The sequence below is a fragment of the Eptatretus burgeri genome, chromosome 10 (genome assembly GCF_056783735.1).
Source record: "Eptatretus burgeri isolate ZD-2024b chromosome 10, Ebu_testis_v1, whole genome shotgun sequence".
NCBI classification, from domain to species: Eukaryota; Metazoa; Chordata; class Myxini; order Myxiniformes; family Myxinidae; genus Eptatretus; species Eptatretus burgeri.
This window is the reverse complement of record NC_140970.1, coordinates 69,616,514-69,632,615: the sequence shown is the minus strand read 5'-3', so window position 1 is coordinate 69,632,615 and position 16,102 is coordinate 69,616,514. Positions and strand designations below refer to the sequence as shown.

Genomic DNA, 16,102 nt, shown 5'->3' with positions numbered 1-16,102 from the left:
GAATATGTGTTGTCGGCGCCGTCTGTGAAGTAAAATTGTATAAGTGTTGCCGTGTGCCCGGTAGTCGGTTAGATCTGCTTTGTTGCATTTGCTTTTTGTGTAATATTGCATTGTCTTCTTCTTTTACATGTGCTTTTGGTGGAATTGTATATGTGTGCTTTCCGTTCATCGCGAAATAAATGTGCTTATTGTTGAACTGTTTTCCCGCTTCGCTTCGTCTTTTCCTCTATTGAATCTCCATCTTGCTTCACGTAAAGGGTTGGTCGTGGGCTAAAACGCCCGATAATTAATCGAACCGTCGAGGCCGACGAATAACACCGCTCGGTTATCCTGATAGTACGGAACGGGTCGCTTAAAGTGGCCCCGTGTCCGAAGTCGACCTGCGGCGAGGTGCGATCGCCCGGTCTACCCTCCGTGTGGGTACTTAGGTAGGTCGAATTTGGCGAGCAACCCTATCCCACGCGGGGGCCGATTGGCACGATCGCGGTGAGACCGAAAGGTCCACCCGTGACTGGTTCCCGGCGTTAGTCCGAGAGGGTCACGACTGGATTGTCCGTCCGGTGGGCGACGTGCCGCGATTCGAGTTACGTGGCCGTCCGCACGCCGGCGGGCGCGAATCCGCAACACTGGTGTCAGGTCGTGCGATACAAACCCATCGCCCTCCTCACGGCACTGGTAACGGAGAACGGGAAAACGGGCTCTCCTGTCTCCGGCTAAATTCACGGGAATCGGTCCAGGGGTGAGAGAAGCGACCCCCGATTCCCTCCAAATTACGAGCGAGCTAAATTAACCCTTTAAGAGAAGCAAGATGGCGTCTCAAGGCGTGCGGGAGCCGGGGGTATTAGAAATGGATGTAGAATGTGTAGAATCCATGGCTCAGGATGAAATCCCCGTGCAGGAAATGTTGGTTGTGCAGGAAAACGAACTCGCCCAACTGAACCCAGAGCCCAAAATGGGTGCGGCAGCGGCCGCGGTGTATGACACCTCCCCTCCCCCTCTCCACCAAAACCCTTCCCCAACCCCTGCCGAAACGGCTCACTCAAGCGCACCCGATATGGCCCAGCTATGCGCCATGCTAGCGGAAATGACAGCAAGGATGGATGCGAATACACGGAAGATAAATGCGAACATGAACGAAAGGATGGATACAAATACAAATGAAATGAAAAACGAAATGAACAAGCAAATAAACGGAATGGAAGCAAACATGAAGGAGGAAATGAAAGAGCTACGGGGTGAGACGCAGAACATGGGAATGAGCCTAAAAGGAAGCTTGGAAGAACTAAAAAACGAAATGAAAAAGGAAGTCGACACGATACGAGCGGAGGTGACCGGGTTAAAAGAGAAAGTAAAAGGAGTGGGAGTCGCAATGGAAGAAAGTAAACAAGAGAGGGTAAACGAAATAAAGACGGTGGTGGGAAAAATAGACAAAGTAGGAAAAGGATTGGGAGAAGTAAAACAGGGACAAGACCAAATAAAGGAGGAAATAGGGAGGAACACGACGGCGATAGAGGAATTAAAAAGAGAACAAGGGAAAATAAAGGAGGGATTGGGAGCCGTGAAGGAGGACTGTGAGAAAAGACATCGGGAAATGACAGACAAAGTTGAAAACCTGCGAAAGGAGGTAAAAGCGGAGACACAGAAAGGATTAAAGAAGGTGGCGGAGGAATGTAGAAAGAGACATGAGGAGGTAATTAATGAAATGGAGCGGAAAGCCGGAGAAAAGACAGAGGAACTGGGGGAGCAGATAGAAAAAAACCGGGGCGAGACAGAAGAGCAGTTTAGGACAACGAGGGAGGAAATATCCAAGACAAATAAGATGGTGACACAGGTACAAGGGGAGGTGGAGCAAATAAGAGAAAAAGTCGGGGAACTGTCGTTAGGAACGATAGGGGAGGAAATAAATGGGGTAATAAAGGGGAAAATGGAGGAAATGGAGAAGAGACTGACGGATAGGGTGGAGGCCCGGTGTGAGAAGCAGGGTGGCCTCCTTCGGGAACAGGGGGAGAGGATATACTCCCTCGAGGCGGATCGTGCCCAGGTGGGGCCGGTGTCACAAGGCGGAGGAGGAGGCTTGCCCGATGCGGGGGTGAGCATGCCAAGCTTGGGGAGGGTAGAGGCCGCGGGGTCTTTTGGCCTAATGGGGGTACCCAGAATGACTGTTCCGGGGGGTGTGCAGAGTGCGAGTCCAATGGCTTGGGAGAGTAAGCGGGACGACGCGGGGCACGGACAGACGCGGACAAGGGTGGTGGAGCCCCCGGGCAAATGGCTCGGACCCTGCGGGAGTGAGGCACCGTTGGGACTGGGGAGGTACACTCCTCCCGGGGTCCCTGGGGAACGGGAGGAGACCTCGAAAGGACCAAGGGTGCCGCTACCCCCGTACGATGGCAAGACGGACTTGAGGGCATACATGGCCCAGTTCCAGTGTGTTGCCAGAGGCAATGGCTGGAACGAGGTGCAGGGTGTGGCACAACTCACAGCGGCCCTGCGTGGCGTGGCTTTGGAAGTCCTGACCACGGTACCCAGTGAGGGGGCGACCCTGGAGGATCTCCATTCGGCCCTAAAAAACCGATTTGGCATGGACCAGCAGAGCGAGCTTGTTAAAGCTCAGCTAAACGGGCGCAAACGACGTCCCCAGGAATCACTGGGAGAATTGGCACATGACATTCGCCGCTTGGTGGGGATCGCGCACACCAACATGCCACCGGAGTACCGGGAGGAGATTGCCCTGGACCATTTCCTTCGAGCAATAGGGGGCACCGATGTCGGAGCATTGCTCACCGTATGGCGCCCGGACAACCTCCAGAAGGCGGCTGATACTGCTGCCTGCTGGGAGGCAGCCAGAACGCCATTGGGAGGGGCTGGGCGCCACGCGGTGGCAGTCCGACAGGTGGACCCCGTGAACGACAGTGCGCTGGGAGCCGGGGCAACCCTGGGCGACCAAGCGCGAATGGAAAGGATGGTGCAGGGCATGTTCGACCGCCGGTTCGGGAGACCTGGGGAGAGGCGGTCGGGCCCGGGAAGGGCGGGAGATGGGCCATTGGGGGGTACCCCAATTCGGAATGGAGGGGGGTATAATTCGGCGTACTGGAGGCAAACACCTTACCAGAAGAGGTGTTATAATTGTGGCGCAGGGGACCACCTGCAGCGGAGGTGCAACGCCCCGCGCAGGGAAAGGCCCCCGCGAAGAGAAGAGCCACCGGCCCCTAGACCACCAACTCCGCCCGGGTCAATAGGGATAACCAGGCCCAACCATCACCCGCACCAGTCCCCGGGAAACTAAGAAGTGCCGAACATGTAGGGCCGTGTTCGGCAGACTCAGACGGAAAAGAGCCCTCAGAACTGCGACAGGTCATCAGTTGTGGCCAAATTGGCAAAGGTAGCTTAACAATTCGGTGCAAGATTGCCGGCGTAGGGGTAGACGCCGTTGTGGACACAGGAGCAAGCGCCACGATCATCAGCCCTGTGGTCCTTGATTCGAGTGTAGACGGTTGGGATGAGATCCACCGTCTGCAAAACCATAGTTTGCAGCTAGCTACCGGGGCAACGGCCCCTATCATAGGACGTGGTTTCGTGTCGTTTAAATTGGGCACCGTGAAAACCAAGATAGAGGTTTGGGTGGCAGAGGTGTACGACCCATGTCTAATAGGGTTGGATGTGCTGACGGCCGGTGGTTGTAAGATCGACTTGGGCCGGGGGGTCATGCAGTTGGGTGGTGAGGAGTTGCCGTTAGGGGGCGTGAGCACGGATGAGAGGGTGGAGCTGGAGGCTCCTGACTCCGTGGTCATTCCCCCGGGTGCAGAGGCGGTGGTCCCGGCCCGGTGGCGAGCACCCCCAACGTGGCAGGGCCCCTGCGGCCTGGCGGAACTACCGGCAGGGCTGTCAACCCCGGGCTTAGTCGTGGGCCGCACCCTGGTAAGTACCGACGGGCCAATAGCGCCCGTGCGGATGATAAATGTTAGCACGGAACCACGCACTATCAGGAAGGGCACGAAGGTGGCAGATTGCACCCCAGTAAAAGAGGTCGCAGAGCTGAGGGACGATAACGTCGAGTTGGACCGGCCCCAGAGGGAGTCTCCAGACTCGATTAGGAATTGGCCCGGTCCCATTTGTGAGATGGTAAATCGGAGTAGTGTAGATTTGGAGGATGCCCAGCGGGAGGCCTTATACAAGCTGGTCGACCGACACATCGGGATCTTCTCCTTGTCACCCGAGGATATTGGACGTACGGGCCTGGTGCAACATCAGATCCACACCAATGGGGCCCGGCCTGTCCGTCAGCCTGCTCGAAGGCTCCCATGGAGCAAAAGAGAGGAGGCTGATGAACAGGTTGAAAAGATGCTCAATGCAGGTGTCATCGAGCCCTCGGGAAGTCCTTGGATGTCACCAGTTGTGATGGTTAAAAAGAAGGATGGGACCACGCGTTTCTGTGTGGACTATCGCCAGCTGAACAACGTGACACTCAAAGACTCCTATCCCCTGCCTAGAATTGACGATACCCTCGACGCCGTTGCAGGCTCTAAATGGTTCTCAACTTTGGACCTCAAGAGTGGGTATTGGCAGGTGGAGATGGATAAGACGGGGAAGGAGAAAACGGCATTTTCCACAGGGAAGGGACTGTATCAGTTCACTGTGATGCCGTTCGGTTTGTGTAACGCCCCCGCCACCTTTGAGAGACTGATGGAGCGTGTACTAGGCGGCATGCCGTGGCAGTCATGCCTGGTGTATCTGGATGACGTCCTGGTACACGCTAAAACATTCACCCAGGAGATAGCCAATTTGGACCAGGTGTTTGGGCACCTCAGGCAGGCAGGGCTGAAATTGAGCCCAGAGAAATGCACTTTGTTCGCGACAGAGGTGGCCTATCTCGGACACGTGATAGGCCGCGAGGGGGTGAAGACCGACCCCGGAAAAATTACAGCGGTAGAGGAGTGGCCCGTACCTACAACTGTCAAACAGGTACGGGGCTTTTTGGGACTTTGCTCCTACTACCGGCGTTTCGTAGCAAACTTTGCGGAGATAGCCAGGCCCCTTCACCGGTTGACGGAGAAGGGGTTGAGATTTAATTGGACGGAGGAGTGCCAGGAGGCCTTCCTTAAATTAAAGGGGTGTTTGACATCCACACCCGTTTTAGCGTACCCCACCGATGACGGGATGTATACCCTGGACACGGATGCAAGCCAGGAAGGATTGGGAGCAGTCTTGTCTCAGACACAGGGGGGCGTGGAAAGAGTGATCGCGTATTACAGTCGGGCCATGAGTAGGCCCGAACGAAATTATTGCGTAACTCGCAAGGAACTATTGGCTATGCTGTCTGCCGTGAGCCATTTCCACCCGTACTTGTACGGGAGGAAATTTTTGGTTCGAACTGACCATTCCTCCTTGCAATGGCTCTTACGGTTCAAGGAACCGGAGGGCCAAATTGCAAGGTGGTTGGAAAAATTGCAGCAGTACGATTTCAGTGTGGTCCATAGAGCCGGTAAGGCTCATGGGAATGCCGATGCGCTCTCTCGACGCCCCTGTCTGAGGGAAAACTGCAAATATTGCACGAGACATGAGGAGAGGGACCAATTGGCAGACGCCTCCCCGAAACTCCCAGTCCGTGCGGCCCGGGTGGTAGGCCCAACTTTGCCACTAACCGCGGGAGAGGAATTTGGTGGATTGGCATGGAGCACGGCCCAGCGGGAAGACCCTGTGATAGGGCCAGTGTACAAATGGGTCCAGGAAAACAGGAGGCCCAGTGGGGAGGAAATCGCCCCATTCGGGGCGCGAACAAAGGCATACTGGGCTCAGTGGAGGACCCTAGAAATGAGGGACAACATCTTATATCGCAAGTGGGTGGAGATTCCTTCTGAACAAACTTCTTGGCTGGTGATAGTCCCTGACGGGTTTAAGACCCAAATTTTGAAACAGGTGCACGGTACCCGCGCCGGCGGCCATTTGGGCAGGACCAAAACAAAATCTCGGGCCCGCCGGCGGTTCTATTGGGTTAACATGGGGCGCGATGTACAGGACTGGTGTCGAGCATGCGACGCCTGTACTGCAAAAAAGGGACCGCCACAGAGGATGAGGGCCCCACTCCAACTACATCAGGTTGGGGCTCCCCTTGAGCGAGTGGCCATGGACATTTTGGGACCACTGCCCCCCACTCGCCAGGGTAATAAGTACATCCTTGTAATTATGGACTATTTCACCAAATGGCCAGAAGCCTTTGCCCTTCCCAGCCAGGAAGCAGGGGTTGTGGCCAAGGCCTTCGTAGAAGGATTTACATGCCGGTATGGGATTCCGCAGGAGCTGCACACGGACCAGGGACGAAATTTTGAGAGTGAATTACTAAAAGAGGTGCACAGGCTCCTGGAAATTCGAAAGACACGGACAACGCCCCTGAGACTACAGTCTGATGGCATGGTGGAGAGGTTCAACAGGACCCTGGTCCAACAGTTGGCCCTCTTCACCGCCACTAACCAGGAGGACTGGGACGAACACCTTCCGTACCTCCTGATGGCCTATCGCGCGTCCCAGCACGGGTCTACCGCATGTAGTCCGGCGCTGTTGATGTATGGACGGGAGCTGAGTAGCCCCGTCGATTTATTGTGCGGTCCGACGCCTGAGCGGCTTGATAGGCCCCCGGGGGAGGGCTATGCCCGTCGGTTGGAGGAAGGCTTGGAGAAGGTCCACGCCTTCGCACGACACCAGCTCCAACAGGCGGGCATAAAGATGAAGCGCAGGTACGACCACCGGAGCCAGGTGAGCAAATACCCACCGGGGGCGAAGATTTGGTTCTTTAACCCCCGGCGAAGGAAGGGCAGATGCCCGAAGCTCACCTCACCTTGGCAGGGCCCGGGGGTCTTCCTGGCGCAAGTCAGTGACGTGGTCCTAAAAATTAAAATGGGACCACGAGCCCTCCCCCGGATCGTCCACGCGGACCGCCTGAGGCCTTACAAGGGCGACCTTACGCCCTCATGGATATGTCTTGCCGGAGGAGTCGGTGCTGGAACAGCCGCTCCCGCAGAGGCGCAAGGCTCTCAGAGCCTTGCAACGAGTTCACGAGCCCAGTAGGAAGGGAGGAAATCCCCCCTAGGAAAGTTTTTTTTTTTTTTGATTTTGAGGACATGGACAGACTTGTGAATGTGTAGAGGGGACGTAGTTTAGCTATGTAGTGTTAAATGGAACGTGTTATAGTTTAAGGGACGACGTGGGAGCACGAGTTAGTTAGGGGATGCAGATAGAAGGATGGCAGAGTTCAGTGGTGAGTGTGTTGAAGAGTTGTTGGTGAGTTATGAGGTGGAGGCATGTGCTTGGTGAGTGAGTGAGGCCAGCGGGTCTGTGTGTGTGGAGCGAATGGGGAATGCATGGTGCGATGAGTGATTGGGGGGAGGAGTGACTCCCGCCCAAGGGACCCCGGGGTCAGTGTAGAGTGAGTTAGGGGGTTAGTCAAATTTACAAAATGGAGGTTGTTTTGTTGTTGGTGTGAATGTAGGCTCGAAACCCGTTTGGAGGGGTGCAGGAGCCCTGTTGACGGGCTAGGGAGCGTGGCTGCGGAAGGTGAGTATCGCTGAGTGGGTACCCCGGGCACCAGGCTAGTCGGCCGTGGTAGGCCAAGGGCCCATGGGGGGCCGGGATAGCGTAGTGGGCACGGGTGCGCCTGCTTGGTGCGGGGGCCCGGGGCGCCATTAGCCGCGTGGGCAGTGTTGTGGGCACGGGTGACCCTCGGGTGACCCACGGGTGACCCCACGGAAAGGGGCCTGGGAAGCCAGCCTGCCACGTGTGCGTTTCAGGGGAGGTGCCATGGGGGGCACTCCCCGGTGTTAGGGAGCTGGTAGGCTCAGAGGCAGTGTAGTGCCCGGGGGTGCCATAGCGGGAGATTCGGCAGAGGGTCGTGCCTGCCAAAGGGAGCCACGTGTCCCAGCCATGAGACCGTGTGAGGGCACGGGAAGAAAATTGGGGGGCGAGGCCCGAAATTGTGAGGACACCAACACAGGCGACGGGAATCTGGGTTGTTAGAACCAATAGTTTAAGCGAGAGGCGCTTGTTGAAAGCCCCGGGGTAGTTTAACAGTTAAATGGTTAGGGTAGATTAGGAGATGTACCCCTCCGCACCATCCATCCCCCCGCTGTCGTTGTGGGCCGCTGGACCCACTTTGGTTATAGATCGCCGAACTCTGGGGAGGCCATCCTGAGGCTTCGTTGGGCCTCGACACAGGACGTTAGCTCTCCCTTATTCCCCTCCGGGAAGGGAACGTAGGGGTTGGGAGTAGGCTGGGTGACAGGATAGGTTAGCCGCACAAGGACAGTAAAGGGGGTTAGGGGACGATTTATAGTGGGGAAGTAAAAAAAAAAAGAAAAAAAAAAGTGGGGGCTAAATTGGTTTTGGACAAATTAAGGGAGTGGGTATGTACAGTGACAGGCAAAGGCGATAGGTTGGGAGGGAGACAGGTAGGTAGGTCCGAGCCCGCCTTCCAAGTGGCCAGCACCACCGCACTCCCTCCACCAACCTCCACTGAACGGCAGGGGCTGGCCAGCTTCATCTGCTGGATGCATTGCTGCAAGGCAAAGGCCGGCCCACTTCATCGGCAGCTGTTGTTTTGCTGCAAGGCCTGTGCCATCGGCTGGCCGTGTTTTGCTTCAAGGCCTGTGCCGGCCACTTCATCTGCTGGCTGTTTTTCTTCAAGGCCCGTGCCGGCCAGTTCGTCTGCCGGCTGTGTTTGCCTGCAGCGGCCTTCTTCTGCGGGCTGTGTTTGCCTGCTGCCTTTGCCATGCCATGCCCACTGCCCCTGTTCACCAGCCCCGTTCAATTTTTGCTTTGCCCCCCCCCCCCTGTTCATTGCCATGTGCGCCAGGATCAAGGCAACAGTTTGCAAGCTGCAAGAACTGCCCTGTTGGCAGCTACAACACGGGCCTGCAGTGGCGGCCCGTGCACCGTGTTTGCGTCCAACCATTCATCCATCCATTCGTTGTGTTCATTGCGTGTGCCACTTGAGCTGGCACGGAGACTACGTTTGTGCAGCCCATGCACCGTTGTGGTTCACTGCGTTCAGTTCAAAAGGGAAGGCCTTGGACTGCGTGTGAGCAGCCAGCCACGTTCCCTGTCACCTGCATTGTTTTGAGCCAGAGACTGCATGCGGGCAGCCTGGCTCCCTGCTAACTGCTTTCTTTTTGCAGAGTTCAGTGATCCTGGGCCATGGTTTAGTGTAAAATTTGTAAGTTAAGGTTAAGATGTACTGTAAATATGAGTGCGCCCCCGGCATGTATGTCTTAGCGCCGGCAATTTTATTTAAGTCGTCCGTGTGAGTGAGTTTGTTTAGGTAGTTACTCAGCCCTCAGGTTATTTATTTTGGGGACACGAATACCATGAATGTCGCACTCAGGGATCCGTAGGTAAAATGTACGAGGGGAAAACTACACATGATGGCACACGAGAATTTGACGACTCGGGACGAGTCTGTAAAAAGGGGAGGGGGTAGTGTTGTGGTTGACCAAATTCGCAAACCACCATTCAGGTCCCTTAGGTGAGGTATCTCGGTAAGTATATGTGTAGTTAGGCCCAAACCCGTTGTCTAGAGGGAATAAATGTCATTCATGAGGGCTGCGACTCTTCAGGATAGCCGTTTTTCTTTTGCTGTCTTTGTTTTGGACCGGCCGCCATTATTGCCACCACCAACCACGTCTCAACAGCCATCACACAACGACCACCAACCACAACGCCGCTTCACCACAACCGCCACGACCTTTACCGTCACAACTCGCCACCATCGCATCACCGTCATCTCGCGCCACTCATGGGCACCGATGCTGGACTCGTGCGGGGCGCGCACCGAGCAGCGTGTTCAAAAACATCACGGACTTTCCGCAGAAAAACGGATCAAAAACGATTTTGTCCTTGTCCACCCTTTTTTTTGTCAAAAAAAAGGTTGTCCGGGCGCCATACGGTGAGCAATGCTCCGACATCGGTGCCCCCTATTGCTCGAAGGAAATGGTCCAGGGCAATCTCCTCCCGGTACTCCGGTGGCATGTTGGTGTTCCGTCCAATCGGTGAGCGAGGGGCGATTTGGCCCCGCCTCCAGGGCGTTGGAGGGCGGTCGCTATATGCAAATTCATGGATCAAAAAGCATTCACGCCCACTTTTCCTCGGGCCAATGGGGAGCCAGCAAGAGAGGTGAAGGGTCGGAGGCAGAGGGTCAAGGGTAAAAGAGCGAAGCCACGGGGCTTATAAAAACGACTGCGTTCGTCAGAAGAGGGCAGTTCGCAGTTGGGAGTTCGCGGAGCCAGTGAAGAGTTGGGACGAGAGGAGACGGAGAGGGCGATCGGACGAAGCTGTGGAGAGGCGGCGGCGGCAAAGGCGGTTGAGGGGGTGCTCGCGTCAGATTCGGGGAACTGCGGAGGGAGAGGCCGGCGGCGCGACCGAGGTCGTGGTGGAGATGCTCGTCGCGGGACCCGAGATTTTGTGAAATCCTCCTTTCCCCGAGCATCAGCAACCCCCTCCTGTTTCCCCCCGCGCTGAGATAGTGCGACAAAAGGGGGCCCGCTTCCCACCCCCTACCAGACACTGTCCGCGAGGCCCGCGGAGTTGAGGCACCACCGCCACTTCGCGTCTCATCCTCAGACGGGTAGGCCCGACACGGTCTCGGCCCCAGGCCCGCCTACCCCCCTCATCCTGGAGGGTGGTTCTCTTTTCTTTTGCTTTGGGAATATGTGTTGTCGGCGCCGTCTGTGAAGTAAAATTGTATAAGTGTTGCCGTGTGCCCGGTAGTCGGTTAGATCTGCTTTGTTGCATTTGCTTTTTGTGTAATATTGCATTGTCTTCTTCTTTTACATGTGCTTTTGGTGGAATTGTATATGTGTGCTTTCCGTTCATCACGAAATAAATGTGCTTATTGTTGAACTGTTTTCCCGCTTCGCTTCGTCTTTTCCTCTATTGAATCTCCATCTTGCTTCACGTAAAGGGTTGGTCGTGGGCTAAAACGCCCGATAATTAATCGAACCGTCAAGGCCGACGAATAACACCGCTGGTTTTTCCCGATAGTACGGAACGGGTCGCTTAAAGTGGCCCGTGTCCGAAGTCGACCTGCGGCGAGGTGCGATCGCCCGGTCTACCCCCCGTGTGGGTACTTAGGTAGGTCGAATTTGGCGAGCAACCCTATCCCACGCGGGGACCAATTGGCACGATCGCGGTGAGACCGAAAGGTCCACCCGTGACTGGTTCCCGGCGTTAGTCCGAGAGCGTCACGACTGGATTGTCCGTCCGGTGGGCGACGTGCCGCGATTCGAGTTTGTTATATTGTTATATATATATATATATATATATATATATATATATATATATATATATATATATATATATATATATATATATATATATATATATATATATATATATTGTTGCGGATTCGCGCCCGCCGGCGTGCGGACGGCCACGTAACAATATATATACATATATATATATATATATATATATATATATATATATATATATATATATATATATATATATTGTTGCGGTTATGGAAATTCACAGAACACCAGTCAGGTTCTCCAGAGGTCAGTTATTTCAGTAAGTGTGTGTTCCAGGTTAGATTTCCCCACCAATGTATAAAGGGAGTTATTCGTGTGCCGGGCTGTGCATCTTTGAGTTAGTTGTTATTCTTTCTCTATCTTTTATTTTAACAAAAACAACAACAACAACAACAATAACAACAACTCAAAGAACACGTCCGCGTTTGATGGCGATTTCCAACACGTCCGCGTTTGATGGCGATTTCAACCACGTCCGCGTGAAGCCGGTGATTTCAACCACGTCAGCATGCAAGCATGACTTGCAAAACGGATCAAAAAGGCCTTACCCTCTGAAGAAGCTGGCCAATCGGAAGTGAGAGGGGCGGATCCAGCCTGGGTGAAGGTTAAAAGGTGAAAAGGGGGAGGGCGCTGATTTCGGGTGGCGAAGCCCACAGCGGCCCCGCCTCTCGGGGCGATAAAAAGCTGTGTTCGCTCGCCAGCAAGAAGCTTGAGTTCGTGGTGGTGAGCGGTTGAACTGACCTTGCTTGAGTTTGTGGTGGTGAGCGGTTGAGCGGCGCTTGCTTGAGTTCGTGGCTTGCAGTTGAGCTGTGTTGTGTTGGTAGAGCGGAATTCGTGGTGTTGGCTGGGTTGGAGACTGGCAGGAGTTGAGCCATTGGAGTTCGGAGTGGAAGGGTTGCCAGCAGGAAGCCGGGGTCGAGACCCGTTCGCTCCTCCAGCGCGTCGTCGGGTAGGTCAGGCCGCGGTGAAGGCCGGACGACCGAGGAGAACCATACAAGCTGCTCATCAAGTCGCCCAAGCGACCAGCGCGTCCGCGACGCACCGGGCCGAACGGAGACACCAAGGGTCGCCGTAAAAAGGACCCATCGAGTCACCATGAGGGTGGCCAGGTAGCCCGCCCGGTCTCTCAGGGCCTATTCCGGTCATCCCGGCCCTGAGTACATTAAAGAGTCATGAGCCGATTCTTTCTTTCTTGGGTTTTTGCATGAAAGTTTGTGGCGCCTTGTCTTGTAGTAAGTAACAAACTGTTAAGTGCCTGTACATTACGTAATAGAACTCGGCTGAAGGCTTTTTGCTTGTGTCCTGTCCCCTTCCCCCATTCATTGATTACATGCCTGCTGTACAAATAAATGTCCCCATTGTTGAATGTCACCTGCTCGTTGCATCTCTTCCTCACATTGACTGCCATGGAGCGTTCGGGGAATTAACTGGCTAATTAAAGCCGATAAACATAATAATCTCGTCCGACGGGACTTGGCGATATATAACCGCTCGGCATTCGCATACGGAACGAGCCGCTAAAGCGGCTCGTTTTCGTGCAGGTCCCGTCGAGGTATAAACTCATGGTATGTCTGTCCGCGCGAATAATTAGGAACATCGACAATTCGGCGATCGACCCTGTAGCGCGTGGACAGAGGGATTGGCTGGTTTATGGTGTCTTAAAAACACCCGTAGCTGGGTTTTGGCGTTTGTCCGGAAGCTACGATTATATTATCGCGTTCGGTGGACGCACTGCCTGGATTGGTCTGAAAAGGTCGTGTGCACGCCGAACCGGCGGAAATCCATAACTTTATATATATATATATATATATATATATATATATATATATATATATATATATATATATATACACACAGGGTGTCCCAAAAGTCTGGATCCATAGGGAAAAATACACAATTTACATTTAATTTACACTGAAGACTCAAAAAAAACCAATTATACTGAAGCGTGAGGATGACCACTACGAAGTCGATCAGCAACACTTCCAGTATCTTTAAAATGTAACAACACTTTGTCGACGAATCTTTGAGTTGGCTTTGGATTCTCAGGGTGTTTTTCATGAAATATAGGGCTTACGTATAGGGCAGACACGTGACATGACCTGTGATTTTTCTTGAGAAAGGTGTGTCCTCAGAATGTTTTTTATTTATTTATTTATTTTACAAATACCCTTCAATCATGAGAACTGCTCGGCACTAGCATGGGTTAGGAGCAAGTCCATGGCACCAACAATTGCCTGAGTTAATTTCTGGCATGCAAGTTTCAACCTTGCGGCACAAGGACATCCTGTTGCAACAAGTGTATGTGGCACAAACAATTAGTGTGTGTTCATAGATTGGAGATTTGGTGGTTGGTTTGTTGCTGTCTGCTCTATTCCAGCCGCTTTAAAAGTCGCTCAATTCTCAATAGTAAGTTAAGGTTGAAGGCAGAACATGCTTTGCAATAATAGTGGCTCAAAAACCCACTTTATGAAAGATTCCAATGGATCACTTGCATCAAAATAGTTGATGACGGGACAGCATGCTAAACATGACCTTCTGTATTACGACCACTAGAAATTAATGCAATGTTCTTGGTGCAGCCGATCGTGATCACTATCCAATTTGAGTATAACAAGTCTTTTTTTTACAGTAATGAAGAAGCTTGTACATATCTGAGATACAAGACTCAGACATTAGTAGACACCAGTGTACTTTTCCATAAATTACAAGGACATTCGTTCGCAATGGACAAACATATTGTGTGTACAATTTAAGGCTGGATTCCCTGGACCCTGAGACCAAGGTTTCAATGGAAACAATAACAGGATGACCTTGGTTTTCCAGATGAGTTCCTCTTAAATACTGCACTAGCAAAACATTTGAAGGAAGATAAATGAATGCATCAACAATTTTTTTGCAATCATTTTTTCAACATTTTCTCCAAAAAAAAGGGTATTCGTTTTAAGAGAGTACAATATCAATTGATAATAATAAATGTGTGTGTGTCTCCTCCATAACTCCGAAACCATGAAACCTCGTGGCCCGAAACTTTGCAACCATACCAAGGGAACTCCAAGGTAGGGCAAGAATGTAAATTAGTTGTTTGGGTTAATTTAAACACCACTTTTGAAGATAAATTACAGCCTTCTTTAATTATCCTTTATCATGGCTTCACCCTTGGTCAGCCCCTTTATCAACCTGATCTGCCTTGCTGGGGTCTTAATTCGCCATTATTTGGGGGGACTGCTCAACAATGCCTTGACATGGAACAGGCCGCAACAGTTTCTTAATGATAAAGCGCTCAATGTTTTTCATTTTCCTCACTCACATCATCAAATGCCTAATCTTCATACCTGTGAACTGCTGGATACATTGCAATGCTTATAAACACCCAGACACCAGTGTTCGTGGCTTTATTTCATTTCTGCACATGCAATACGCTTTAGAATCTCTTAACCTGAGGCAAATTTCAAAATTTAAACTTCCTAATTGATCTCAGCAGTAGTTCCAACTGGTTAAAAAAAAGTTCATTTGTCCAATTTGGACATTGTTTGACATTCCAGGTGTCTCCGAGTGTTTGTGGCTTTATTTAGTTTACACACATGCGGATAAGCTCGAGAGTCTCTTAACCTGAGCAAAATTTCAAAATTTGAAATGCAGAATTGAACTTCACAGCAGTTCTGACTGCTAAAACAAAAGTGTTCATTTGTCCAATTCGGATATTGTTTGATACCCTGGACGCCAGCTGTAATTGCATTTCAGCTCCAAGCTGTTTGTCCAATAGATAAAGGCTCCCTCAGCTGATTAGTCCACTCGCTCAGCTGAGTCATTGTCCAATAGTAGATCAAGGCCTGTTATCTGGGCATATTTCATCAGATCACATGACAAAGACTTCCCACAAAATATACCGCCTCGCTCCACCTGGCTCAGAACCTGGCCCCAATAAGCTCCAGAACCATCTTCATTGGCGCTCCCTTCCCCTTCCCCACCCCCCCCCCCTTTTCCTGCTGTCGCCTCTACTACAGCGGGCTGCAAGCTCTTTTCTCAAGTGGTTTTGCTGGCACACTAATGAATCACTGATTTTGGAAACCTTGTATCAGATCATGATGGATAAACTCATGCTCAAATTTATGGAACTTCACAGTACATTACAATATTATACACAAGCAAATACTACCCTTCGCTTCACTGACTGGAATACTAAAAGGGGGAGGGAGAAAAAGAGAGGGGGGGGAGAGGGAGTGGGGGAGAGGAGAGAGGAGGGAGGAGGGGGAGTGAGAAGGGGTGGGGGGGGGTTGAGGAGTGGTGGGGGAAGGGAAGACAGTGTGAGGTGAGAGGATGGGAAGGTAGACGTGCGATGGTGCATTAATTACTGTCTGAAGACAAACACCGCCCGGACGTGTCTGGAGCCATGCTGGCCGGAGACAAACATCGCTTGCACATGACAAGAGATAACTCGTGTCCGGACATAAACACTGCCCGGACACGTCTAGAGAAAAACCATGTCCAAACATAACCACCGTCCGGGAGATAAACCTTGCTCCGGGTGACGCAGCACGAACCCCGGTGACGCAGCACGAACCCCTCGCTCTGGGTGACGCAGCACGAACCCCTCGCTCCGGGTGACGCAGCACGAACCCCTCGCTCCGGGTGACGCAGCACGAACCCCTCGCTCCGGGTGACGCAGCACGAACCCCTCGCTCCGGGTGACGCAGCACGAACCCCTCGCTCCGGGTGACGCAGCACAAACCCCTCGCTCCGGGTGACGCAGCACGAACCCCTCGCTCCGGGTGACGCAGCACGAACCCCTCGCTCCGGGTGACGCAGCA

At 52.8% G+C, this 16,102-nt stretch overlaps 2 long non-coding RNA genes across 3 annotated transcripts in view; one reads left to right on the top strand and one right to left on the bottom strand.

The window, feature by feature from the left end:
• Window positions 1–16,102, bottom strand: part of LOC147018811 (uncharacterized) — a 69,399-nt gene that overhangs the window by 38,914 nt on the left and 14,383 nt on the right. The window lies entirely within an intron of this gene.
• On the top strand, window positions 11,512–12,657 carry LOC147018812 (uncharacterized). Its single transcript, XR_015062816.1, has 2 exons — window positions 11,512–12,014; window positions 12,094–12,657. It is a non-coding gene; the product is annotated as an uncharacterized LOC147018812 (long non-coding RNA).